Source organism: Trachymyrmex cornetzi, unplaced genomic scaffold (assembly GCF_001594075.2).
Source record: "Trachymyrmex cornetzi isolate Tcor2-1 unplaced genomic scaffold, Tcor1.1 scaffold677, whole genome shotgun sequence".
Lineage (NCBI taxonomy): Eukaryota > Metazoa > Arthropoda > Insecta > Hymenoptera > Formicidae > Trachymyrmex > Trachymyrmex cornetzi.
The window spans coordinates 66977-72425 of NW_017300000.1; the positions used below are offsets into that span (position 1 = coordinate 66977).

General features: G+C 41.6%; 1 pseudogene; it reads left to right on the plus strand.

Moving 5' to 3' along the window:
• Nucleotides 1-4590: 4590 nt before the first annotated feature.
• LOC108767440 (uncharacterized) overlaps nt 4591-5449 on the plus strand; it is a 1988-nt pseudogene continuing 1129 nt past the window's right edge.

Sequence of the window (5449 nt, forward strand, 5' to 3'; positions counted from 1 at the left end):
AGTCACAATTCGATGGAGAAGTGACTTTCTTTTGTACCTGGCGAGCAGCATTTGGCAAGTGGTTTTTCGATTTTCCTGCTGTCTTTCATTCAGTTCACGTGGAACCCATTTTCCCATCTTCTGGATCTTTCCCATAGATTTCAAACGATGGAGACGACTTCTCGTGTCACATTCAATTGATCCGCGAGTTGTTGTTGAGTTTGAGCGTCATCCTCATCCAACAATGCTTGCAATTCGTTGTCTTCAAACTTTTTCGGTGGTTTTCCACGTTCTTCGTTTCTCACGTCAAAATCGCCACAATTTTGCATGAAAAAGCATTCCACCATTTTTATAATTTCCTTCAACAGTACATTTACTGCATCCAAAATAACCATTATGACCTTTTGTATAAGTTACAAATGATCGTACAGGATTATCACATATTACTGCTTTAATTTTAACATAATAAATATTATTTTCATATGTAAAACCGATTGTACATAATGGCATAAACTCTGTGACAAAGTGTTGTAGGAAATTATCAGATGTTGGCTTATGATATCCATAATATGCACCAATAAGGAAAGGTACAGAATCTGTTGAAACAATTTGAGCTAAAATAGGCTATAACTGATTTTAGAACTTTTTGAAATAGGGAGACCGATATTAACATTAATGTAAATAACATAATTTGTAATTGAGATACTCAATTGTTTTAATTTATCGGTTATATCGTTTTGCAAACCATAGTGATAATAATAACCGCTTGATCTTTTATTAAGTGTTGTAGGATGTGAAGTATTCATTAATATTCTACCGTCGTTAGGAAGATTATCATGACCTTCACTTTTTAGTATATGAAGTAAAGAGGTTAAAGTTCTACTTTATGTTTATCAGTCCAAACAATTAATTTTTCACGAAACGAAATTTGTTTATTAAATAGTGGTTGTTCTTTTTCAGATGTTAAAAATGTAACGTATTTGAGTGGGTATAGTAGGCCGGTTCTAACTCAGGTCCTCTGAGGGGAACGCGGGGTGCGGGGGATACTCGTTGGCGAGGGGAAGCGTAGCGCGGGGATTCTTCGGTGGTGGGGGTATGACGTCATGCGGAATGGCAGTAAGATTTTGGGGACTGCAGTCACGTACAGGACAACAAAAAACATCACAAAAAAGGAAATATTGCCATGAACAAAAAACAATACAAAAACAAATAGTTATAAAACGAAAAGTGTTACAAAGGGTATATGCTTCAACCGTTTTTCGACCAAGATATAGCGTAATGTAATTTTTCTAGAAACAATATTTATTAATTATATTTTAAATACAATACCTAAATACAACCAAGTTTCGTAATTATTGAGAGTAGGTATAGTAGGCGAGTTCTTCTAACTCTATGTGGCTAGAGCGCGGAGAAGGTCCCCCGGTCGCTGCCGCGACCCAGCGACCACCCCAAAAATGCATTGCGGGACACCGCCGTCGCTGCCGCCGTGGGCCGCCGCCCGCCCGTAAAAGTACGACAACCTCTTTTTCCTTTTGTCTTTTTGTAACTTAGTTTTCACAATACGCTGTGTTCTTTTCTTTTTCTTTTACTAGGGCAAAGGATACGACGGATGGGTAGTAAAAGGAAGTACATATATATAATGATGCGAACGAATTTATTTTTATTCACATGTTATTACACCGATTTTTCTTATTTTATAATATTCTTTTGCGATCAGCAGCGTTCGAACACGATCGGTGGCTCGGACGTCGCTAGCAGCGGGTTCTGGAAAAAAGAGAATAAAAAAACTTTTTGATCACTATTCGCTTTTTCAGCAGAGAATAATATGCATTAGCACTAGTCACCGTAAATGCAATACCTTATGGCTTATATTTTGATTGCGCTGATAAGGAATTCGTTGGCGACTTTAATGCTTTTTCGTTGGGATATTCCCAATATCTCGGGTTTTCCTTCGATTGTGGTGGGAGACTTGGCGGACATGGTGACAAGGGACGGTACCCCTTGCGCTCGACCGATTTTCGATGCATATAATCTTTTACTCGATCCATGTCTTATCGCTCGTAATCGAAGTTTCCAATTGAATGAAAAAAGCTTTGTACACTGCTTATATAGAATGTCAGATCGGTGACATGTCGCGAAGTGTTAAGAGAAGCGCCGATATTTCGGCTGCTAAACAAAAAAAAATATAACTCTTCTGCAGTAAATGTGGAATGCAGGATGTCCAGGTATCCGCACAGAGGCGAATACTCCGAGTCGAACGCATCCTTTTTTTTTGTCAACAATTTCTCTTTTATTACTTGAACATGCGTTCTCTCGTCTAGATAGTATTTACTTAAATTTTGCGATTGACGATCTAAAAAATTAAAAGCTACGCTTTGTGATCCCATATTTTATTTTACCAACTCCCCATTGTTTGACGAGAAAACGCCCTTCAATTTGCTTTTACGCAGTTGGAAATATGATTTTCTCTACATGGTTTGCTATAAATTTTATTGTCATGGATCTGACGATTCTGAGGATCTATGTTTTTTGCTTATGTTTCCAATATCGTTGGGAAGATTTCTAATGACACGTTTCTTGAATATTGTCATGCTCGCCGATCGGTGACCGTTAACGTTCGAGTTTTATATTCGCGCTTTGACCTAACGACTATTTTGTCAGAATTTTCACGAAACGGAGAAATCGTGGAGTCCACTGGACATAACGAAATATATAATATGTCATAAGTGCTCGACACCTCAGTTGATGCCTTGAGAGATTGTCGAATCGATCGCAATAAGAGCAGTGCGAAAAGTGTGGCTAACCATCGTGCGAACGTCGTGGATATAGCGGACATAGCCGAGAACATTGGAAACGTGGATCCTGAATAGTTCGCGAATATTTGAGATGAAGTGTGTTTGATAATAGAAATGGCAGAAAACTTGGAAGTAGATTTTGAGGAGATACTGAATGAAGATTCATCCGACGAAGAATCCGTGTTATCCGACGACACCGGTTTTACCAGTGACGCGAGCGAATACGAAACGGATCTTGAAGAAAAATTTATACCAGCTGCAGAAATCCGTGCACTGAACGACCGTACCAAATACTGTATGATTCAGTCTTATTACACAACGGGCGGTCCTTTAACCGTATGTGCTGCATGCATGGTCCTTTTGGCTGACATCGACACTGTGGGAATGCATTTTATAAAGAAACACAATATCAATTATATTGATGCGCTGAGCGGTCGGTTTTGCACGAACTGCAGAGTGGCACTGTACACTATACATCCATGCAACAGATGTCCACAGTGCACAAATTAAAAACTATTTTGAACAGTATTGTGAGCGAGACATGGAAAATATGTGGGAAAACCGTGACGCTGTAAATGATGTGTTGTACGTTCTCGGTAATCAGCGAAAGAGAGACATAAATGGTGTGCGAATGCCGCCGGTGCAGTTTCTACGCGACCGAGAATTAGGTATACGCGGTGAGAAACATGGAAAAGTTATAACATCGTCCGTTTCTGCCTGGTCTTTACTCGCGCGACAGAGAGTGTATACGCGGTTACGAGAAGAATGTAAGAACGATGACAATAAAAATATAAATGTCAATGTAATAAAGGACGATTATTATTGGGCGAAGAAAATCGCAGATAAGATCCAGCGTTGGTGCACGTGCATTAAGATTCCCGCGGGTAGTGACAAGTGTGTCGAAATGTTGATTATTGACAATATGTGGCAGGGGCTTCGTGATCATATACCAAATTTGTTTTTCGATATATGCAAAGATCGATGCTTTGAGAGAGAGAGAGTGTGAACAGTGCATTTTCGCACACAAACATAATGGCACAGTGATAGAACGTTATCACGTTATACGAGGCGGTGCTGCAACGTATGTAAACGAGTCATGTGCAAGTGCTCCATATAAGAGTATGACGTGATCTTAAAACTTTGATTTTAAAAAACATGGAAAATCACGAGCGAGTGGAACGCGAACTGCTGGAGCAGTGCGGTCAGGTCGCTACTCTGGTTGAGTGTTTCGCGTGGCTGCAACGATGCGACGAGTGCATCGAGCGGCTCGAAGAACTTTGTCGTGCCAAACGTCCGCGCCTCGCTGTTGGGCATAGACAATCTGTGGTGGCGAGGATCGCACGACTCGCGGGTGCAAAATCGCAATTGGAGCGACGTTTCGTGCACGTTGGTGGTGGGCACGCGAATGACGAATACGCGAGTGGCAACGAGCAATCTCTCGTCTGGAGAGGGATCGACGCCGTGTTTGAAAGCCGCATATTGACGGGCGCGGTGATAAATTCTAATTACATCGAGCAGCGGCGGTTTTTGGAAGACGCGAGAAAAATAATGCTCGAGCGCATGCGAGACGCTATAGAAAGACACGATAGCGTAAAAGTAAACACCGCATTCAACGGCGAGTTCGCGACGAAAGATAAACGTGCCATTAAGAATATAAACATTAAGAACATTGAGATATACCGATTTGCGCGAGTGGTACGAGCGACACGTCATCAAGCCTACGCTGACGTCGCTCGAAGAGTTCCAGGAATGCGACAGCGGGTGGGCGCTATCGCGAATCCTCAACGTGACTGTTAGTGTGAACAAACTAAATCCAATGCGCGCGGGATGTCACTTCGAAGTGCCGCGGGAAATAGCGACGAAACGAGCGGTGATCAGTGTGCGTACGGCGGACAATGCATGCTTCGCGTGGTCGGTGGTCGCCGCTCTGTACCCGGCTGAAAAGAATACGGAGCGAGAGTCATCATATCCACATTACACTGCAGTATTGAATCTCGCGAGCATCGAATTTCCAATGATATTGAAAGACATTAACAAATTCGAACGTTTAAACGCGATGTCGATCAACGTTCACGGCATCGAGAATAAACAGGTCCTTCCTCTATGGCTCACTAGCGACAAGAAGGAGAAGCGTGTCACAACATGCTGTATCTGCAAGATCCACGCAACGACAGTCTCGGCCACTTTGTGTGGATAAAAAATCTGTCCCGTCTCGTGAACTCGCAACTCTCGAAAAAGGAGCATAAGAAATTTTTCTGCGATCGGTAATAGTCCAGTCGTCAGAGGCAAAAATACCACTGAACCTCTAAAAATGACCGACCTGGCTGAAATTTGGTATGGATGTCCACTAGTAGTCTCCGAAAAAGATGCAAAAAAGTTGACCACTTGTACCTCCGGGCTTCGTCAGAAATTGCCCCCTAAAGGGGGTAAAAAACGGAAAACATCGATTTCCCAGAAATCTGTACATGGAAAAAAAAAAGTTTCAAACAAAAAATGTAGCTGACACGATTTTGAACAAAAAAGTCCCTTACCACTTTGCTTGTAAAGTGAACCGTTTCTCAGAAATGAGCAACCTTTCATAGGGTGAAAAAGGAATAGAAGTGGGGCGATTTCTGTAAAAATTGGCGAATATAAAAAGGAGCTTATTTGTTACTAGATGATTTAACATCTGATCG